The 7953-nt window shown below is 41.0% G+C and overlaps 1 long non-coding RNA gene across 3 annotated transcripts; it reads left to right on the forward strand.

Moving 5' to 3' along the window:
• The first annotated feature begins 529 nt into the window (after window positions 1-529).
• On the forward strand, window positions 530-7498 carry LOC103653786 (uncharacterized). Of its 3 annotated transcripts, none has more exons than XR_002750540.1 (10): window positions 530-607; window positions 3863-3925; window positions 4006-4079; window positions 4164-4259; window positions 4716-4872; window positions 5052-5120; window positions 5283-5328; window positions 5579-6276; window positions 6460-7086; window positions 7221-7498. It is a non-coding gene; the product is annotated as an uncharacterized lncRNA (long non-coding RNA). The 3 variants fall into 3 exon arrangements; XR_002269169.1 differs by having other exon boundaries at window positions 5579-6271; XR_002750539.1 differs by lacking the exon at window positions 530-607 and adding an exon at window positions 3146-3657 and having other exon boundaries at window positions 5579-6271.
• The last annotated feature ends 455 nt before the right edge of the window (window positions 7499-7953 follow it).

Raw genomic sequence — 7953 nt, forward strand, 5'->3', positions numbered from 1 at the left:
TGGAGGTCACCTTGAAAGGAATATAAATCAACAAAGGGGGCTCATTTATTTTTTTTGCTGCACCTTAGTCTACACCTCTGGAGGCCACCTTGAAAGGAATATAAATCAACAAAGGGGGCTCATTTATTTTTTTTTGCTGCACCTTAGTCTACACCTCTGGAGGCCACCTTGAAAGGAATATAAATCAACAAAGGGGCTCATTTATTGTTTCTGCTGCACCTTAGTCTACACCTCTGGAGGCCACTATTTTTGCACAGCTACTACTTCCCCCTTTGTTGATTTATATTCCTTTCAAGGTGGCCAATGGGTTCAGATTTGGCGCACCCGTCGCATGTTAGTCTTGCGGATTGTAATATTTCCTTATCCCTTAGTTCAATTCATGGATAAATTTTTGTTTTAGGCTACTCTTTGATGTGTTACATTATTACAAAAAACAACTTGGTCTTGGTTCATTTCTAACATGAAAGTGGCCTCTTGTTGTTCTTATGCTTCCCCTAATATAACTTTTATTTTTTTTGAATAATTTCCCAGCTTGTCGACAATTAGAGGCTCTCCCATTCTTGGATCCACTGAAGCATTTTAGAGGTGCTCTGTTCTACTATCAAAGGTTAGCATTATTGTTTCTGCACATCTCCTACTCCCTTCTTTGCATATTTATGGTTGATAAGTATAAGCACATGAATAGTATGGAAGAGAAAAAAGATAATACATTATTACAAAGACCAACTTGGTCTTGGTTCATTTTCTGACATGCAATTATCCTCTTGTTGTTCTTATATGCTTCCCCTAATATAACTTTTATATGACAAATGTTAAGTAATACAATGTCGAGCTTGTGTGTATTGGGGTTTTTTAAATGGGGTATAAAGTTTATATGCATTCTTCCGGTATATATCGGTTGATGCTAATTTTTAGATAAAATTATAGTGGGGAGGCTTAGCTGGTAGTATACTTTGACTTCGGTTCATTTGTATTTCTTAAGAAGTGTTGGCAGTTATCTGTAGCAGTCACCAAAAGCAGACCATTCTAGATCAAACTGAAATGTGTAATGCTTGACAGCTTGAGCAATATGTACTTACCGTCACAAAAACCATATCAGCACCAGCACCAAGACCACGTGTCAATTCCTGGCCAATCTGTAACCTATTTTCTGGTTCAATGGGTGACATCCGCATAGCCTGAAAATTAGTGTTCACAATCCAGAATTCCACACCCTTCATGGAGCTTTCAATCATCTTGTACACAGCATTGGAGCCACCACCTCCAACCCCTATGACTTTAATCCTGGGCTCATTATAGCAGTAAGAGGGAGAAGTGTCCACCAATCTTTGTCGATGGCCACAAAATGGCATTACATGTAGGAAAGCACAAAAGAAATACAAGCACGATTGCAGGTGTTTGGGTAGCAGACACATTAGTTCCAAAATCTGGGGAAAAACAATCAAGCCTCCATATGGTTTCAACTTCCAAGCCAACTGACTTTCCTAATGAGATAATTGCATTTTTGGGACTTCAAATATGACGTTTCACAATAATACCATCCAAAACATTTATTTTGTAAAAACAGGACAATAAACATCTTCCAATTGATTATACTACCATTTATCGTATTTTTTCACTTTTCTAATTTCTTTCCACGTATTTTATACTCACATTTACATCTCTTCGTCACCTGGCCAAGCTGTCAAGCGCGTGGCAAAGCAGGAGCAGTCACCAAAAGCAGCTTCTAGCTTCCTAATTTTTTTAGTGACTAGCGACTCATCAATGCTTTTGAAGCTAATCCACTTTGAAGGAGTCCTTTTGTTGGCTTGTAGTACCTTGCTCCTTCAAGACGCACCAAGCACCAAGAGGATACTGAAAATGAACCAACATTGTTGCCTCTTGGAAGCGCAAGGGTAGGTAATAGGTCATCGCAATTTTGGAAACAATTAAAAGACACGTTGGTTGTCTGAAAGTCAAAAGGTTCATCTCTAAGGCGGCGTGACCGGCCACAGGAACATGCATGGAGGAAGACATATCCACTAAAATGTTGCTCCATTGCATCTGATGAAAAGAAATCGCCATGCCTGCGGTGCTTACATGGTCTGCCAGTTAGGCTAACAGTGTCACATTGCTGCCTTCCAGATTCCCATATTGCCCGGCATTCATCTTCTAGCTTCTTTGAGAATACCCTGACTGCTGGTCCTTTAACCATTGAGCCAAAGGACCGCAATGCCTTTTGTAGCTGCACTTCATGCATTCTTGTGGTGTAAAAGGCAGGCAAACCTTTCAAGTATATCTCCTTATCAGTTGGAAGCACCCTTTGACACCATGATGAAGAAAATTTCATGTTAAGCCCATTGTTACTTTCCAAGCACGATAATGTGATCTCAATAGCATTAGATCCTACAGGAAGTTGTCCATTCTTCTCAGTAGGACTTGTATGAGTCTTGCTTTCAGACTGACATCTCAGCACATTTCTTCCACTCAACAGTGCAGTTAGAATAGAGGTACTTATAGACAACCATTTATCAAAAGTAGGGAGGTCAGGTGCATTAACTGGTTTCCCAGATGCAGCTGATACTGCAGCTGTAGCTGATACTGCAGCTGCAGCCACCATGCCAACACCTGCAACAGACCGGCACTTGCATTGCTTGAATATCCCCCTCTCCCTCTCAGCGCAGCAGATTGCCGAAATATAAAATCCTTGATCAACTGAAAGTCATCATGGTTTGTTGAATATCCCCCTCTCCCTCCTACCTCTCACCAATCGCCCCGCGCCCTCGCCTCCGGTCCTCCGCACACCGCTCGGCTAGGAACCAAACAATCACTAAAGCAAGTGGATCTCCAGGGCCCAACCTAGCCCAAAAATGAGTTGATGCATTTCTCTGCTGAATTTCTACAACTGCGTACAAAGTAATTTAATCTAGGTAGCGACAATATTTAGAAACACTTGATTGGTCGAGTACTAATTGACACACTAATTAGTAATTAGTATAATATTCCAAACTTGTGTGTGTTTCGGGTATTTATTGGGGTAGTGTAAAGTTTATATGCATGCTTCCTGTATATAGAGGTTGATGCTATTTATCTAATGATAGTGGGAAGGCTTAGCTAATAGTATGATTTGTGTACGGTGAGCCCATTGCCGAATAGATTCAAGGGTTGATGGCGGCAGACGTGGCAATGGTTGGCGATGGGGTAAACGACTCCCCAGCATTGGCGGCGGCAGACGTGGGCATGGCGATCGGTGCTGGCACAGACGTGGCCATCGATGCTGCTGACATCGTTCTAATGAAGAGCAACCTTGAGGACGTCATCACTGCCATTGATCTCTCGCACAAGACCCTCTCCAGGATCCGGCTGAACTACGTGTGGGCCCTGGGCTACGTCCTGGGCATGCCGATCGCCGCCAGCGTCTTGTTCCCTTTCACGGGCGTCGTCTGCCCATCCAGCTCTACAAGAAATCGCTGCACGTTGAAGACGCGCCCAGGCCCGGGGAGGACTCAAATTTGGTGTGACTGCGAGTGAGTACTGATCCCTCGATCTCGATGTGTACTAACGAGAGCATGTTGGCGTCACTGATGCTTAACGAGCCAACACCTGATCGATCTGTGTACAACAAGCAACACGTTTTGGAACAGTTCGCCAATTGATTGTGCAATAATTTAAGACAAGGTTTATCTCTACTATATTAAGCTTCAAGAGTTTTTTATCTTTTGTCTGGAAATGATGTTTACTTTTATTATCAAATATTATGTCAATCACTGTGTGTTGTGTCCTGTGCTACAGTTTTTTACATGTGCCATGAATTGTTATGCATTTCCTAAAACAACCTTCCCTTTACCTCATACGTATGATCCCTTTATTATTTTCCTTTCAGGTTTTCTCGGCTTTTGGGTATGTTCATAAAATAGCCACCTTTGAAAAGGCTACAGGTTTTTAGGTCAGGTTAAAGTTACTTGCTTCAGATACTTAGTAATTTTGAAATGAACATCAAGAGCCTTATCTTATTCTTTCTGGCAGGCATTGATCCAGTACACTGATGCGGCTACTGCTTTAGCTGCTAGAGAATCCTTAGATGGAAGGAGCATCCCAAGGTGACATTGTGTGGCCTTCTTGTTGTTTGTTGTACTTTCTTATGCTTGTTATAAATTGAATTTTCCTTTGGACCTTTATCGTAGTTACTTGCTTCCGGAGCATGTAACATCCTGCTACCTGCGAATTTCTTTTTCTGCACATAAGGATTTGAACATCAAGTTTTAGTCGATCCGCAGCAGGTAATGCCCATAATTTGTTTTCATGGAGTTATTCATTATTATTTCTGATGTAAGATCCATCCTTTTGTCCCATGTTCTCTTAAGTTTGATCATTCACTACTTTAAGGTGTTCTTGCCTGAGCAGTTCTCGATGTGATGCCATAACATGATTTGTTTTTCAACTTCATTCTTCATGGCTCGGTCTGAGTTGTCACTATAGAACATTATTCATGTGGACGTTTTTTTCCTCCTATATTTCTGCTGAAACGTAGTAATACACCAATGCTACCTGAAGCTAAATGCTTGCACTTATGGTCTTATTTCGTTGCTAGAGAGTAGAGACATCTGTAATTCACTTGAGTTGGTCAAATTTGTTAACGGGTATGTGCAAAGGTAGTCTTTTGGATACAAAGTGTTGCCTATCACTTTCTAATTTTTTGGATATTGATCTGATTCAAGTTTTTAAAATATTAACAGTATAGAGCAACTGGTAAAGGTTTCAGTTCGTCAGGTTGTCTCTTGCCTGCTCATGGATTCAGCAGGCAGTTCAAAAGGTTGACCTATTTGGGAATCTCTGGATCTATGCTTCAGTTACAAGATCAACACATCCACAAGCACCAGTTCAAGCTGAAATGTGAGCCATCTGTTTAAGATATTGGAGCCACTGTTTTTTCTGACGGTGCAAATATACGAATCTAGAATTTTTTATCCCTATTGGTAGCTTGATTTGTATCATAGTAGAACACTGATACACTGAGTAAAGTGTTCCTCGTTACAATACATTGATACACTAAGTAATCTTGTTTTTTTCAGGCTGGAATGGACTCCACTGTCACAGCCAACATGTGACTAAATTTCCTCACTACAGTCTACACCCTGTAGGTCAGTCTCTCTGTCTTAAGTCATCACAAGTTTAATGTTTTTCTTGCTTTCAATGACATTTTCTTTGAAAACATTTGCTCTCTGACTTATTGCAATTGGTTGCTTCCAAAAGTGTTGGCATCCTCGACTCCACTATAAGTCTTGTCTTTTTATCTTTTACAGTAGTATTCTTACGGACGAATCAAACCAAACATCAACCCGGGATCAGGTGATTACTTTAGCAGCAGTATTTCTCTAGCCTTGCTTTGCTATTTTCATAAAAACATCTTGTGTTTTATGTTATTATTAGGCACATATAGTAATGTTTTAGGCATGATCAATGAAACTCAAGTCCTGCTTAGTCTACTTCCTCCCACTCGCATTCCCATCTCATTGTTCTATTACACCAAAGCCAGATGAATTTTAAAAGGTGTTACAAACGCTACCACATTGACATGTGACTTTACTCTGTTTTTCAGGTAGCATGCCCGCTACTCTACCACCACTGATCCATATCTTTCAGGTCATTGTATTGCTATTCTGCAGGCCATCGACTAGAACAAAGATCTTTCTAGAGAATTATATTGTTGATTCAGAAATTTCTCTTATAGCCACTGTTAATTTGGTGCGTGTTTCGTCTTTATATATGTGCTTTTGGAGAAAGCTGATAGGCTAAATTGTTTGGGTTCTAGGCAGTAGCTAGAAAGAGACTTGGAAGCTGAGAAAAGCTGCTGCAATATATTGCAAGAACTTATCTCACGGCATTTCAAACTCGCTCGCTTCTTTCTTTTCTACATACATTCATAGTACATTGATATGTGATCCAATTTATAAAATTTTAAGCGAAATTTCTTGTGGATGGTGACCACTACCAAGTCTGGATCGTGAGTAGTACTTGGGAGATACTAATCAATTGTTTGGTATACTAAAATAATCTGTTGTGGTTCTATGCATTTAGAATATGCGTTCATGATTTTGTTTTTGAGGATTGGATGATGTGTTGTTTACTATCCTCGGGGCTACATGGTGTGGACTGTGAAGGCCGGCCGATGTACATAGAGAGGCCAGGGAAGGTGTCCTGGAGTTTGAGAGAGCTTTTAGGGAGAGGTTCTCTGCCTGCACATTAGCTGCTAAGAGGCATATTGACTCCACTACCATCTTCGATGTCCAAGGTGTGGTATGTTAATGATTCAGTTTGAGCTGTGCTTACAAAATGCAGATTTGTGTGGTTTTTGCTCTTAGAATATATTGCTTGTCATATATATGTTTGTTGTTCTGTATCACAGCTTCTTTAGCTAATCGATATGATATGAGGCCTAGGAGTTGCCACTTTGCTTATGCTTGCTTCAACTCTTCTCAGGGGCTCACATGGATCATCCCCGAGCGCAAGCAAACTTTGAGATCGCGCCGAAAGCATGCCATCCCTGGAATCCTTCAGTTGGGAGTAACATTTAGTTCCACTCTGTGGTTTTTGCTCTCTAAATATATTGCTTGTCATACATATGTTTGCGATCTCATAGATTTGGATTTTGAGCAGTACCAGTTTATTATTTTTGTTAATGCAAGCCTTGAAGCGTATCAAACTCTATGAACTGGTATGATTTGGAAGATAGGAACTGTAACTTCTATGTTGCAAATAATCTATGAGGTGTGAGCTGCTAGAGGTAAAACTTGCTGAAATAGTTATGATCTGAAATAGTCATGTATCTTGTGATATTAACAATTCCTCATAGTATTTGACTATTTGTATTGTAGCAACTGCTCCTTTTGCTTCGTGTAGTACTAAATTTACTGTTGCTTGTTTAAAAGAAAAAATTTAGGTTCCATTTGCAATAGTGGATATGTTTTCACTGTCTGATGAATGCTGTTGAGATATTTGGTTTTTCTTTTGTCAAACTCCAATTAATATATTTTCCTTGTATTGTATGAATTGCGATGTTCAGAAGCACAAAGATATTAGTAAAGCCGAGAAGGACATCGTTCTCAGGTATGTTCTTATGTTTACTTTACATTCAAGAAGGACATTCTATTTGAAGCTCAACTTATCGTGTAAATTGGTTTCAAAGCTCAACAAGTATTGTGATGCTTGGTATTTTTGTTCTTCACACCCCCTTCGCCAAGGCCATCAATGGCGCCGCGCTGCACCTCTTCAGCTTCGCCGAGGCCATCAACATCGGTCGCCCACCTAGAAACTCTTTAAGATCATAGACCTCCACGATAGGCTCTCGAAGTCTCGGACCTCCTATCCGACGTCTTTGGCTATACCTAGCCTCAACATCGAGATGACGATGTGAGGACTCTAGGTCAATGTCTCTAGCGTTGTCCTATCATGAAAAGCAAATTATCACGAAATGTTTTTATGGATTTTATCTTCATTAATAAAGATAAAATTATAGTTATGTAAACATTCTTAACCTTTAAAAAGATGCTAACAAAAACATTGAATGATAATTAATGCTTCTGCATCTCAATATATCTTATTATAGCATGTTTACTCCGTAGCAACGCACGGGCACACATCTAGTTAATGATTAATAACAACTGACCGCTGGGCTCTAACCAGCCCACCTCGCCCGTCGGCCCCAAAGGAACGGTCGGGCCCGGCTCGGCCTCGCCAACCCAGCACGTCAGGCCTTGGAACAAATTGACCGTGCGATTGCCGCGTCGCGGTCCAATACGCGCTCGGCCTTCTGACGTACGGCCCACGTCCTCGCTTCCGCGTTCGAACCGGAACCGAAATCAAAGTCCCTGCCGCCAAGCCATAAAAGCCAGCGTGCCGGTCAAACGATCAAGAAGACGCCGGACTTGTTCTCGCTGACGCCGCGCAGATCGACCACGAGCATCTGCCGAGACT

The sequence above is a fragment of the Zea mays genome, chromosome 4 (assembly GCF_902167145.1).
Source record: "Zea mays cultivar B73 chromosome 4, Zm-B73-REFERENCE-NAM-5.0, whole genome shotgun sequence".
Classification (NCBI taxonomy): domain Eukaryota; kingdom Viridiplantae; phylum Streptophyta; class Magnoliopsida; order Poales; family Poaceae; genus Zea; species Zea mays.